Source organism: Gavia stellata, chromosome 40 (assembly GCF_030936135.1).
Source record: "Gavia stellata isolate bGavSte3 chromosome 40, bGavSte3.hap2, whole genome shotgun sequence".
In the NCBI taxonomy this organism is placed as follows: domain Eukaryota; kingdom Metazoa; phylum Chordata; class Aves; order Gaviiformes; family Gaviidae; genus Gavia; species Gavia stellata.
Window position 1 is genome coordinate 93110 of NC_082633.1, and position 15281 is coordinate 108390.

A 15281-nucleotide genomic window follows, 5' to 3' on the forward strand; every position below is an offset into this window, starting at 1 on the left:
CTGCCTGCAAGTGCACCATTGTCTTACCAGTGAAAGCCAGTTTGGTTCAGGACAGAAAGCGTTGAGAAGTCATTTCTCTCAAGGTATGTTACTACATTTTTCTATGTACTCACTGGTACTCTTTAAGAATGCATCACTATGTCTCTGCTTGCAGGGAAAAAACCCCTCAAAATATTGGATGCTTTGGGTTACTTCTATTCTTTCCTTTCTTTCTGACTATGGGAAAATAGCAAAAAGTAATTCACCACCCATTTGACCAAATCCTTCTGCTTCTTTTAAATGTGACCCTTGGCGAACAAAGCAAAAAGAAACAATGAGCAGACAGCACAGGGAAAATGAGCAGAAGAAAGAGAGAGAGATGAAGAGCAGAGCACAGTAATGAGGTGTGACACGAGCAGACCTCCTCTGCTGTAATAAGTAGATCAGTCCCTGTTTCTGCCTTCTGACTGCAGCTCATCGTTGCTTCTCTGATGGATCTTGTCAGAAGTGACAGGCTGCTTTGTGGGGAGGGCTGGTGAAGCAATGTCTTCCACAGCTAGCTCTTACAGCATGGAAACTCATGCCTGCAGAGCTCTGAGATGGCTTTCACACAGGCTCATCATAGCCTTGGGAGAACAGTCCCTGGTGTCCACTAAGGAAGAAAGGCCAACTCGGTCAGCACACTCTTCAGAGCACCTCCTTAGCTTGCTGCTCTGAATCTCCACCTGCAGATGCCTTTCTGCTTTGACCGTACAGGCAGTCATACAGTCTTGCTGTATGGGGTTTATGTGGCCAGGTTTTGGTGGGGCTGGTGCTGCAGGGGTGGCCTCTGTGAGAAGAGATGAGGGGCTGCCCCGTGTCAGACACAGCCAGGTCCTGCCACCTCCAAAATGGACCTATCGCTAGGACCCCATCGGTGGGGGGAAGGTGTTTTTAGTTTTGTCTTTGTTTCTCGCCATGCTACTTGTCACGTTAAAGGGCAAAGCAGTTTGGCAGAAAATAAAGTCCCTTGCGTTCCAGCTTGTGCTCAGATGTCAGAGGGGCTGGGGGTGGCTAGGCTTAGATTCTGAGTGATGCCCAAGTCTCTGTGTTACAAGTCCGGTCGCGTTCAATGTATTGAACTCTCATAATTATGGATACACTCGTAACATTGTACACTTTCAGTCTAGTCGCATTCCATGAACTAGCACGGCCACACTTAAGGGATTTGGTGGTGTTCAATGAGAACTCTCACAGCTAGATTAGTGAATAGTGCAGTTTATTGAAGTGACAGATACACAAGTTCTTTTGGATTGCCGGTGATAAAATTACTGCCTGCAAAGCATGTGCAAATACCAAGAATACGAGTAATATAGCCTGGCTACAAACGCGTTAACTTATAAAGCAACTCTACAGAGATTTCCAAGTTTCCCGGGGAAGCACTCGGTACAACCAAGTGTTCGAATCTTACCCAAAGGTGTCCCTGTGAGGGGGAAGAGAGGCTCAGCTCGTCGACTGATCCCAGGTATCAGAGGTGGTCTGCGATGGTATCTTCCCTGACATCCTTCGTCTCTGAAGCCATTTTTATATTATTTGTCCTTACAGGTGGAGCTTGAGTGACTCTAGTCATACATACCTCTATTATAATTGGTGTAAAAGTTTCTCATTCTGCTTTTAAAGGTATAGACTAAGAAAAATACAGAGCGCTGGATTTTCCCTGGGAAAGACCACATTGTGCTGCACTTGAACTCTGTGGCAGCTAAAGCAGCTTCATGGCACAGGGGAGCATCTGTGGGGCTCCGTGGTAGGATACATTGATCAAAACCACCTCAATACTGCTGTCAGGCTCTTGGTTCACTGGATCGCATGTTTTGTTGGGCTTGCTGTGTGATGCATTCTTCCCCAAAAGCATTCCCCAGTGCATTCTTGTAGTTCCTTAGGGAAAGGTCTTAGTGAAGTTTCGTCTTACTCTCTTCTTGTTTCTTTTTTTTCATATGAATGTACTGTCCAGAACCCAAGACCGAGAAGTGCAGCGTCAAAAAACGAAAGGAATTCTTTGAAAGCCTAAGTAAGTGTGCTGGATCTCATTCTCTTGTCCGGCTACCAACAGATGAGCAGGCCGAGACTCTGTGTGAGCTCCTCTCACTTCCCGTGGGAAGCAGTGGACATTCTTTACCCTAAACTCTCTTGCAGGCAGGCACCTCCAAATTTCCTCCGCTTTCCTCCAGGGACAAAAGGGAGATGCCTTTCAATGTAGGTGAGTGCCCGGATTGATCCACACTACCTGGAAACAAAAACCTGCCTGGCAAGAAGAAGGCCTGGAGGCTTACCCTGCATGAAGGCCCACCACAGGGAGATGAAACAATCTCACCACTGCAGAAATTCCCACTTCCAAAGGGCTCCAGCAAGTCCTTTGTCATTTTGAGCACCCCTGTGCAGACGTCTGGGATCCCAGGCTACCAGTGTGCAGAGCTGCCCCGGCAGCGCACTTTTTCCAGCACAGACCACGCCAGCCTGGACCGTGTTGAATCCCATTCTCCCTGGGATGTAAGGCAAGCTCTTCTCCTGCAGATATTTTTTTCGGGTGGACTGCTTGCAGGGGCATGCTCTGCCCTCAGGGAAGGCTTTTGATGATCGTGCCCTGGGCTCTCTTGTATGGCCAAGCCACTGACTTTGGCTAATGAGGAGGCAATGGGGTTCATTTCAATTTTGCTGCAGCTCACCAGCTGCACAGGAAAGCCATGCCCTTGCGGATAAGGGCTTACAATGGTGCTTTGAGTTCTTTCAGCAAAATATTTGTAAGGTAAAAACCTATTGCCCAGAGGTGAGCCAAAGCTAAGAAAAGCTTGGGCATTAGCTACCTGACTGTGGGTCATATTCTTGCTCCAGCTGAAGCAAAAGAAAAGACGGCATTATCCATCCAAGAAATGTCCAGACAAAACCTTTGAATGACTGATGGCTCAAGCTATTGTGATAAAATTAGGCCCATGGCCCATTTATATAAAAATTCAAGCCATACGTATTGAACTTCAGAAAGATTCAATTAAAGGTTGATAAGCGATGAAAATTTGGTCTGAGTTTCTTGGCCCTTTCCTGTGTAAAACACAGGGAAAAGTGAAAACCATTTCCAGACTGCACCTTCAGCACAACGTTGAATTCCTATGAGGTGAGGATTTCTGAGGGGGAAAGAGGAAGAAATAGAAAACAACCATTGTAGAGTCCTAAGAAGAGAACCTCTGGAATGGAGTTTAAATCACAGCTTTTTGGAAACGTCATTGCAGATAGGTGGTCTCCCTTTCAAGGAGGCAACGTCAGCATCCCAATGGGACCGGTCTTCACAGGAAGAACAGTGGAGGCAAATAGCACAGCGACCATGGAATCCATGCAGGAGAAAGACCTCCAGGAAGTCTCCCAACAAATTCAAGCTCTGCAGAAAGTTTTGCAGACCATGCTGGAGTCCACACAGCATGACCTTAAGATCCTCAGAGCAGACATGGAGGACAGACTCTCCAACGAATGGGATACAGCCAAGAGGTTCTTCTCTGAGGATCAGCTGGCAGAACTGGAGAATAAACTAGGTGAGCAGGGCCATTCCCAAGCAGGCCTTCATCTCTCTGAAGGCAAATGCTGGTGTACAGACAAACCATCCTGTGAGCTAGTGCTCCACACCTCCCGAAAGTCAATGGAGAAGGAAAGTCCTTTCTTGGGGAGTAGCTTTTGTGTCCCACACCACTGAGACACTTCCATACTGAGGTGGACAGTGCAGGTGGCCAAGGTCCCTCTTCTCTCCCTTGTCTTTGAAGGGAGTTTGCAGCCTGGGCTCTCTATGACCCTGATATGTGGTGAAGGTCCTGACCGGGGCTTGGGAATATCCACCTCCAAGTCCTGCTACCATCTCTCCCACAGGCCACAGATACTGGCTGGAGAGATGAAGGGGACGATTCCTACCCTCCGTCCTGCCCAGAAAGTCTTTGACAAGCCTTCAGGAAGGCTCACAGGGCCTGTGCTCTTTCCCCATCCCTCCAGCAGTCAGTCCACCCAAACCAATTCAAAGGAGGTGGAAGGATCTTCCCACTTCTCATCCTTCAAGAACACATGTGCCCTTGGACCCTGGGAGGTGGACGCTTCAGGGAGGGAAGGATCTGGAAAGTGGGAAAACCCAAGAGGGAAAGCTTAAGGGAGGAAGCTTGGGCTCAGGTCCTGAGCAAGTCCTTCTCCCCTCCCACTTGCTCTGGAGCGCCCAGTCAGTCCTAGTGTTGCTTCAGTCCTGGCAACACCATTTCACCCTGAACAGTGTCCCTTTCCTGGAAAAAACAGCTCATGAACTGCACCGTTCATGCTCCACTATGCTCTGGGGCTGGGTCCTCCTTAGCAGTGAAAGAAGAACCATGTCTTCTTGGTCCTTTCTAAGAGTTCTGTCAAGTGTTCATCACGTACATTGATGAGCTGGGTAAACTGAGGAAAGAAACATTTACTTATCATTGTGGCAGTGAAGATCACTCTTCCATTCTGATCGATGTGGAAGAAGTACCCTAGACTGCTGCTTTCCTCCTTATTGAGGAGAAACTACTTAAAGTTTGAAAATCACCTACAGACTTTGCTAAGGAGTTAATCATGACACCTAACCCTAATTCCAACTGATGTACCTGCATTTCCACATATGTTATACTTGTATCCACCACAGGCAACACATGTATTTCCTCCACCATCATTCCTAGTAGGCTCTCTTCCCATACATGAGTTTTTAAGCACAGTTACTGAAAAGTTTGGATCTATATTTTAGCATTTATTGCTGACCAGTGAGTGTCTGCATTGATTTCCAGATGTATTTCAGCTGCCTGCAGGGTTGATCCATTATCTCACAAGCTTCCTCTTCTGTTTCTGTCATACAGAACTTTCTTTGGCCATTATGATTTTGTCTCAACAGTCTTGTAACAGTCAGTTGTGATTCTCGTGTTGCCCAAAGAGGAGCCATATGGTCAACTTCTGGTCCTTTTCCTCAGGCCATCCCCACAGCAATTCAAAGACAGAGGGTGAGGGTTTTCAGTCCCACACCCTCCTCCTTGGTGCTGAATGCTGGAGTCACAGGAACATGGGATGAGTGCCTTGTGTTTGATGCATGCAGGCTGGCTGCTCTCTCTCAGTCACCAGCCCAAAGATGGGAATGAAGGGACATGGGAGGTATGGGAAGGGAGAAGCTAGAGGTCTGCTGAGGCAAGAGGCTGCCTAATGCACCTGAGCATGGAGGTGGAGGAATGAGATAGAAGAGGTGGATGAGGACACAGAAGAGAGCTTCAGAAAAGCAGACCTTGTGTTTTCTGCTCCTTAGGGCATGACTTGATCATCGCAGTTGATGTCACCCTGGATGCTGACACAGCTCACCCCAGATTGGAAATCTCTGACAATGGGAAGAGTGTGAAAGATACTGGCACCATCAGAAAGGTGCCCAGCAATGCGAAGAGATTTGAGTCCCATATTTTTGTGTTGGCAAAGCAAGGATACACATCTGGGAGACACTACTGGGAAGTGGCTGTTGGGAAGAGAAGTTGCTGGGTCTTGGGTATTGCCCGGGAATCTGTGACTCGCAAAGGGACAATGACGCTGTCTCCTAAGAACGGCTTCTGGGTCATAGGGTTACTAAATGGGCGAGAGTATTGGGCCCACACAGATCCTTGGACCCGTCTGAGTGTGAGCGGGAAGCTGCAAAAGGTCCGGATCTTCGTAGATATCTCAGCCAAGAAGGTGTCATTTTACAATGTCTACAAGAAAGCAGCTCTGCACACTTTTACTATTGCTGAAGGTAGCAGCCAGGAAGGGAAATTCATACCCTTGTTCTCAACACGCCCTGCTGCTGCAAAGCCTGACACTGAGCCTCTGACAATAGTTCAGGGATTTGATGATGATGAATAGGTCACTCTAGACTGTGAATGTCTATAATGTACAGCCAGTGATGAGACCAAGGTGTTACCATGCTACTGGCTATTTCATGTCTTATGAACAAAGCTAATTAAGGAGAGGACAGATCTATCTTAGTGCCCAGCTCTGAAATTTTTTTAACTATGCATGAACATGAAAAAGCTCTTGAGGGAAATTTTAGGTGCCCAAGAAAAACAAGTATTCTTTCACTGTAGTATGGAATAAACACTTCCTATGGAAGATGAGTTTTCATGAAAACTTGCTGTCCTTTTCCTGATACTCCGTGATTTGGTGTTTTGCTAGGGAGGGGGAGTGATAGAGCGGCTTGGTGGGCACCTGGCAGCCAGTCAAGGTCAACCCATCACACATGTCCAGAATGGCTTCTGAGTATCTCCAAGGACTGAGACTCCACAGCCTCTCTGGGAACTTGTACCAGTCCTTGGTCACCCTCACAGTAATAAAGTGTTTCCTGATGTTCAGAGGGAACCTCCTGTGTTTCAGTTTGCACCTATTGCCTCATGTCCTGTTACCAGCACCACTTAGAAGAGTCTGGCTCTGTCTTCTTTGCACTTTCCCTTCAGGAATTGATACACATTGATAAGATCGCCCTCAAGCCTTCTCTTTTCTAGGCTGAACGGTCCCCCCTCTCTCAGCCTTTCCTCATGTGAGAGACTCTCCAATCCCTTAACCGTCTGTGTGGCCTTTCCCTGGACTCTCTCCAGTATGTCCACGTCTCTCTCATACTGGAGAGCCCAGAACAGCAGGTGTGGCCTGTCCCGTGTTGAGGAGAGGGGAAGGATCACAGAATCACAGAATCACTAAGTTTGGAAAAGACCTGTAAGATCATCAAGTCCAACCATCAACTAACACCACTATGCCCATTAAACCATGTCCCACAATGTCCACACGTTCCTTGAACACCTCCAGGGATGGTGACTCCACCACTTCCCTGGGCAGCCTCTGCCAGTGCTTCACCACTCTCTCAGGAAAGACATTTTTCCTAATATCCAGCCTAAACCTCCCCTGGCGCAACTTGAGGCCATTTCCTCTTGTCCTGTCTCTCGTCACTTGGGAGAAGAGACCAACACCCACCTCACCACAACCCCCTTTCAGGTAATTGTAGAGAGCGATGAGGTCTCCCCTCAGCCTCCTCTTCTCCAGACTGAACAACCCCAGCTCCCTCAGCCGCTCCTCATCAGACTTGCGCTCCAGACCCCTCACCAGCTCCATCGCCCTTCTCTGGACATGCTCCAGCACCTCAATGTCCTTCTTGTAGTGAGGGGCCCAAAACTGAACACAGGATTGGAGGTGCGGCCTCACCAGTGCCAAGTGCAGGGGCACGATCACCTCCCTGCTCCTGCTGGCCACACTGTTTCTGATAGAGGCCAGGATGCCATTGGCCTTCTTGGCCACCTGGGCACACTGCCGGCTCATATTCAGCTGCTGTCGACCAACACCCCCAGGTCCTTTTCTGCGGGGGAGCTTTCCAGTCACTCGTCCCCAAGCCTGTAGCATTGCATGGGGTTGCTGTGACCCAAGTGCAGGACCTGGCACTTGGCCTTGTTGAACCTCATGCAATTGGCCTGGGCCCATCAATCCAGCCTGTCCAGATCCCTCTGCAGAGCCTTCCTACCCTCGGGCAGATCAACACTCCCTCCCAACTTGGTGTCGTCTGCAAACTTGCTGAGGGAACATTCAATCCTCTCATCCAGATCATCGATAAATATATTAAACAAGACCAGTCCCAAAACTGAGCCCTGGGGGACTCCGCTTGTGACCGGCCGCCAACTGGGTTTGGATCACCTCCCTCAACCTTCTGGCAACACTCCTCCCAGTGCAACTTAGATACCATTAGTCTTCTTTGTGGCAAGGGCATTATGCTGTTTCATGTTCACTTTAGTGTGCACGAGGACCCCAAGGTGTCTTTCTGCCAAGATGCTTTGGAGCTAGGCGGTCCCCAACATGTCCTGGTGCCTGGGGTTGTTCCTCTCCAGGGCAGGACTTTGCACTTCTCCTTGTTCAACTTCAAGAAGTTCCTGTTGGCCTATTTTTCCAGACTGTCAAGGTCCCTCGGGATGGCAGCATGACCATTGCTGACCATGGTTTATCAGCCACACCTCCCAGTTTGGTGTTACCAGCAAACTTGCTGAGGATGCACTCTGCCCCACCATTGAGATCATTAATGAAAATGTTGAACAGGACGGGACACAGTATTGACCCCTGGGCTAGACCCTGGTTACTGGCCTCCAAGTAGAATTTGTGCCACTGATCAGAATCTGCTGGGACTGGCCATTCAGGCATGTTTTAGTCGGGGACACTGTCTACTCATCCATCCCATACTATGCTTTTTTTCTACTAGTTTTTTTTTACTAGTATTTTTCTGGGTATCACTTAATTCAGTATCTAAAACTGGGATTTACATTTCAGTCATGAACTGCTGCTGAAATAAAAGGGTTTCTTTTATTTATTTTTCTTAGAGACATTATAAAATTCACAGAAGTTGTTTATTGCTAGAATAATGTGCTAGAATATGACTGAATCAATGTACAGATATTTCATAGTGTGTTGGGTTGACCCCAGCCAGCAGCTAAGCCCCCACAGAGTCACTCATTCATCCCTCCCCCGAGCAGGATGCAGGAGAGAATCAGAAGGGAAAAGTCATACTTGTGAAGGCAAATGTCATAACCCTGAAAGTTCCCCCTTCCTCCTTTCCCTGAGCTTTTATTGCTCAGGGAAATATGGGAAGGATATGCCTTTGGTCAGTTCAGGTCAGCTGTCCGGGTTGTGTGCCCTCCCAACTTCTTGCCTTTGCCTGACCTATTTGCTGAGGGGCAGGCAGGGAGGGAGAGGGTGGAAGAAACCTCAAGGCTGTGCAAACAGTGCTCAGCAGTAGCCAAAACACTGCTGTGTTATCAGTACAGTTTAACCACAAATGCAAAGCAGGGCACCATATGGGCTTCTATGAAGAAAACATGTAGTAAAGACACATTGTTTGCTTTCAAAAGATACCAACAGATTCCTTTGATATCCTTGTTTAGAAGTTAGTTGCAATTTTACCATGCATGGAAAGAGTCAAATCCTCTTCACGATGGAGTTCCGTGAAATGTGTGCAGTAAATATTTCCGTGAAATCTGGGAAGATACCTTATACTCTTACAGAGAAGGTAAAACTGCTCTGCACACCAATGCCTTTGTTTGTGCCACTTGATCTCAAGACGGTTACTTCTCTCTTGAGTTCAGAAGAGCCTACCCTTTAAATCTCAGGGTAGGATTCAGCACGCAGACCGAGACAACTCGATTTTAGAGTAGGGTCCGTTGCACAAAGCTTGTCATCAATTCAAAACAGTTTGTGTGCCACATCTGCCAATCTCATACAGATGTTTCAGATACTGGTGGGAATCTATAGAGCCACTAATCACTGTCATGTTTGAGTGAGATAATATAAATGTGTTAACTTACATGCTGGTCTCCAGTACCATTTTAGACAGACTGTCTTCAAACTGGCCCTGCAAAGACACTGTGCAGACTGCACTCATCCTGGTGGCTCCCACATATTCCTGGTACAGTTATCCTTGAGCGTATGGGGTAAGGGGATGGAAACTCTGATCCACCAGAACCTGCACTCTGGTGAGGTTCACTGAGGTCAGTGGAGTTGGCCACTGCTCCTCTTTCTCATCTGCACATGAGTTACAGTAAACCTGAGTCCTTCATCCACTTAAAAAAAAAAAAAAAAGTAGAGAAATCCATCAAACAAAAAAAAGCAACATATTTATTTCGACTTAAAATCCTGATTACATGGGTTACATACAAAAATGATTTTAGCTGGATTTATATGATAGCAAAATCTGAAAGAAGAGCAAGACGTGATACTTGGTCTAATGTCTCTGCACTGTAACTTCCCATCTGCTTATAGAATTATAGAATCATTTAGGTTTGAAAAGACACTGAAGATCATTGAGTCCAAGCATAGATCATCGAGTCCAACCGTAATGCCATCCTTAGCTAGCCAGAGAATACCTCAGGCTGCAACTACCTTGAATCAAAAGTTAAATTGTTTGTTACTACTTGCAAAAGCCCTTCCAATCAAATTAGTCTTCCTTGACAGTATTTCATATTTATGAGGTTTACCGGAATCTGTAATCCAATGCTTCCTAATGTCCTCATTGCAGACTTCTTTGGGGCCTTGCTTGCCATCATACCTGTGCATGTCTTCTTTTCTTTGATCCTGACTGGAAGATTAACTTTCATAACAGTAAGCATTTATTCTGAGCCTGTTTTTTCCATGTCTTGAAAATAGTGGGATTTGAAATGCTTAGTGAGAGCGGTGATTTCTGGCCACTTTGCCATCACTACCTGCCAGGAGCTGGGGATGAGCACAAGGATTCTCCAGCATCCTGGCATCTGGCTGTGTGTCTGGTGCCTCCTGGGCTGATTCTGATATTGCCAGCTCATTGGGATCTGGTGTCCTAGCAGGAGTAGACCCCAACAGAGATGAAGGGAAAGACATTCTCATTCTGCCAGCCTATTCTAAAAACCATACAAGAGATTGTGTGGGCATTGTAAAATGACAGTGTTCCTGAGGATGTATCCAAATGTCCTGCTGTCTTGCTTGGGTTCGCTCTTACAGTCCCCGATGTGGTTCACCGTGTATTGCCAGGATCTTGGTTCATTGCCCAGTGGTGACTCAATAAGGAGAGAAAAGGCGTTTTCCTGACTGTATGAATCCAGAAATGGCAGGACAGGCAGGAGAGTTTGAGAGCAAACTAATTGATGTGGAAAGCTCAGCTACCTTGATTTTCAAGTGCCAGTTCTGTCCCTACTCTTGAGAAAGGGGAAGATATTCATGCTTTGAACATCCCCCTGAACATTGTTCAGACTGCATACCAAAAGCAGGAGGATAGGCCTGGATTTCACACCCGAATGAAAAGGTTTGCTGCAGCTCCACAAGCAATACTGACGAGAAGTCAGGCACGTTGCCCTCAGGAGGCACCTGCTTCTTCCAACTGCCATAGAAGGACCAGTGGTGAACATCTAGAAACAGAAGTGGGAGGTATTCTTGTGAAGTGTGGTTTAAGCTCATCAGAAAGCTTTCCCATCCTAGAATTTCAAAGCACTTGTGCACAAACACATCGTGAATGTTTATTGGAATCATCAGTGACCAGCACAGAAAATCTTTTCATGCTTATGTTGACACCTGATGTAAGCTTCTGTATGCAAAATGTACAATTATTTTCACTTCCTAGGCTGAGGTTGTATTCCATTCTGTGACTAGTGGCCTGAAGTCTAAGTCTTCTTCTTGACTGGCTCACGGAAGGATTAGCAATCAATGGTGGAAGCTTCTTATATGAAAGAACTGTTCAAATTTGATTTGGTGGCATAAACCAGGGGTCTGACAAGAGTGGAGAGTGATCTCAGGCACTGTGTTTCAGTCCGATGTTAACCATGCATTCTCAATTCATCCATTCACTCATCATCATCAACAAATCCCTGCACTATTCTTAGAGGCTCATTGTCAGGCTTTTCAGCTGCAGGACCTGTTGAGAAGAAAGGAGAAAACTTCTCTTCCTGGCTGCTGTCACCTCCCAAGGTGAAAGTATGCAGAGCTGCTTTTTTATGGACGTTGTAAAATGACAGCTTCTTGGCTGAGATGTCTAGGAAGATCCCAATCTTTTGCAGCTTCCCGCTCACACTCAGACGGGTCCAAGGATCTGTGTGGGCCCAATACTCTCGCCCATTTAGTAACCCTATGACCCAGAAGCCGTTCTTAGGGGACAGCGTCATTGTCCCTTTGCGAGTCACAGATTCCCGGGCAATACCCAAGACCCAGCAACTTCTCTTCCCAACAGCCACTTCCCAGTAGTGTCTCCCAGATGTGTATCCTTGCTTTGCCAACACAAAAATATGGGAATCAAATCTCTTCTCATTGCTGGGCACCTTTCTGATGGTGCCAGTATCTTTCACACTCTTCCCATTGTCAGAGATTTCCAATCTGGGGTGAGCTGTGTCAGCATCCAGGGTGACATCAACTGCAACGATCAAGTCACTTAAGTAGTAAAAAAAAATAAAGGCTGCTGCTGTGAAACTTTCTATTATGTGTCCCCTCCCATTGGTTCCATTGCCATCCCTCTAGCTTCTGCTGTCCCAAACCTCCCATGTCCCTTGTCTCTCATCTATGGCATGCTGAGAGAGTGGTTGGCATACACCAAATACAAAGTGACTCAGAGACACTCCCTTGAAGGTGTCATGTAGCTTCAGGGAGGAATGGAAGGAGATTACAAGCTCTGCCTTCATTACGGCAACTCTGTAGAGGTGACCAGAGGATAAGAACAATGCCTTGACATACACCTTCTCTTTGGGCAAAACCAGAATCTCAGAATCTGCTTGCATGGAGAGTATGGGGAGAAATTCCATTGACCAAGAATGTATGACACAAATACAGCAGGTTTGTGTATACTCAGCAGTAGACATGCTCCAAAACCACCCTGAAATGATTCTCTCCATAAAAACCACCCGTTTGTTCTGAGAATCAACAATGCTGCTTTAAATCCCAGAAACTCTAACACCAATTTGTGAAGTTTCTTGGGCAGCAAATGAATAAGAGAAAGGTTAAGAAACAATTCTTGCTGTTAAGAAGTGATCTGAACCATTCCTTGTGAAGGAGGAATGCGTTTTCCAGAGCTGCATTCAGGCTTCAAGAGATAGGATTCAGCAATGGTTCTTTTCTTACCTTTCTTTTGTTGCGCCTGCAGAAATTCTGTAGGAAAACCAATAAAGGAGGCATTGAGTGGATTTAACAAGGAGACCACGGGTCCAGCAAGCTCACACACAGTCTATGATGCTGGCAGATGAGCATGCTCTTCTACAGTAGCATGTGTTTTCTACAGGTCAGAAAGCACATCACAAGCCCATCTCATCCTCCAAAGAGAAAAAGCCAGTGGGCCACTCAAGTGATTGGTCTCACAGAAATATTTTAAATACACCATGAATAGAGGAAAGAGGACGTGGTCCCTGGTAAAAAGGAGAGTGGACCAGTAAAAAGGCCAAAGACCCCATGTCTGGAAAGGTATCTCACAGCTGTCATGAAAGGGGGAATCCCAGTGCCTTCCAGACACTTGACAACACCTCACTGCAAAACTGCTTTCTAATCCCATTCCTATATGTCTTGGAGTCCAGGAATTATCCCATGTGATCCATGTGATGGCCTAATTCCCTCTTCTGTACAAAGATATTCTGCAGCATTACATGATGCTTCCAAACAAAACTGAGAAAGGCGAGAGCAATTTGCTGAGCTGAGCAGGTTTTCAAAGGACATCTCAACAGCTGTGTGTTTCTTAAGGAGCACCAAAGATGAGATATCACTTACTCTTTTCTCTCACCAATTGGTTTGTAATGAAAAAGAGAACAGTAATCAAAGACAAAAGCATAAGCATTTGTACAAGAAGACCTTGAAAAGCATGGATGATCTGCTCTCTCTCAAAAAAAAGCGTGTGGTTCCCTCCCCATTGGCTAAAAGAAAGCAAGCCTTTCCTTCGCTGGTCCCTCTTGGCAGGAGCCTCTCCCTCCGAAAGAAGGAAGGGCATTGCCCAAGAAGATGGTGAGAAGCATGGGTATGTTTGGGAGATGATTTAGCATGGAGCCATTGCCCTGAAATGGAGCTGGGGAGGGTGAGGCTAGGCATATTGGGAACGTTCCCCTCTGCAAGGGGGGACTCCTGTTTTTGAGAGGAGCGAGGCACGGACACCATTTTTACAGGTATCTGCATGGGGAGCAACACAGTCTTTGGAGAACCCTTGGACTGGGCTTGCCTGTGCTCAGGTGGAACAGCAGACATTGCTCGTAAACATCCCGTCTCAAACTCAATGTCAGACTTGCTTTCTCCTGAACTCTCTTCCCACTCCCTTTTCTGCGAGCCTGAGAGTGCAGGATTGTCCATGCATCCATGGTCCAAGCCCTGGATGTCATTCCCTCAGCTCTTACAAAGCATTCCTTAACATTACAGGATTTTCCCCTGCACAGCAGGGTGGGGTCAGGAAGCTTTCCTGAGCTGAGTAGGTACTTCAAAGACATCGCAGCAGCGGAGTGTGTTCTCAGAAGCATCGGAAAGGAAAGGTCACTTACTCTTTTCGCTCTGCAGTAGCTCTGTAATGACAAAGAAAACAGGAAGGAAAGGAAAGACGTTTGGATTTGCCTGGGATGCCCTTCAGAGGAATGGATGCTCTTCTGCTGTCCCTCTGCGGAGGCCCATGGACACACAGGCTCCCTCTTGCAGGGACCGTGCCTCTTTTGGGAAGAGGTTTTCTCAGGAAGACAAGAGAACTTACCATTTTCCTCATGGAACTGATCTAGAAAAAGAAAGACACAGGCAATTAGCAGAGACAGGCTTTGGGGGTGCTTGGATGTTCTTGGGGAGGGCTCACTCAAGGGTCTTTGTGTTTTCTTCTGCATGGGAAGAGTATGGGCTGGGTTCATTAGGGATACCCTTCCACAAAAGGATACTCCTCAGCCCTCCCTCTCCAGGGAACCAGCGAACTCCTCTGAACACTTTGGAGATCCTCTCCAGCACACAGCAGTCTTTGGCCTGACGGACAGTATCCACTACAAAAGCACAGGTCATCCCCCTGAAGCCCCCGTGTTGAAGCCGCCGTGCCAGAGCAGTGGTGCCAGGTGAGGGAAGGAGGGCAACGGGCAGAGAGGGAGGCAAGCTGCAGGCTCTGTTGCTGGCTAGCAGGGAGGAGGGCTGGTTCCCGTGACACAGAGCGCTCCCCAGTCCCACCCTGCACTCTAGGGACAAGCACTCTCCCACACACCAGGCAGCACTCACCTATCTCCTCTTGAAGTTTTCCTGCAAAGGAGAGGAGAAAGGCAGTTGGAGGCGGTGGAGGATGCATTGCCTGAAGCCCCAGGGAAGGTGTTTGCTGGAGTTGGGATCCTCTCGAGAAGCTGAGTGCATTCATGGACTAGTGCGAGCGTGTGCTGAGGCCAAGCCCTGCCCCTGGCAACCTTGAGGGGGCTGGTAGCTCGCAGCAGAACAAAGGCAACTAGCCAAGGCCACCCAGCCGGACTGAAAAGACCTCACACAAGGTGACTTCTGTCCACACTAAAAAGCATATTCCTCCACCCCACCCCTATTTCCTTCCTTCTTTCTCTCCTTCCCTCCCTCTCTTTGCCATTCCCTCCCTCTTCCCTCCTTCCCACATGACCTTATGTGAAGGGCAAGCCCTTTATGCAGATACCAGACACACCCGAAGGCCTCAGTTGGGTTGCCTGAACACGGGCACCTGCTGCAGGGAGCCCAAGGACACGGCGCTTGTGGCCCACATGGAGAGACCCTTCTCCCACAGACACCAGCACGTCCCTTTTGGAAGGAGCCTCTCCCTCCGGGACGGCAACACCCCAGACAGCAGAGAC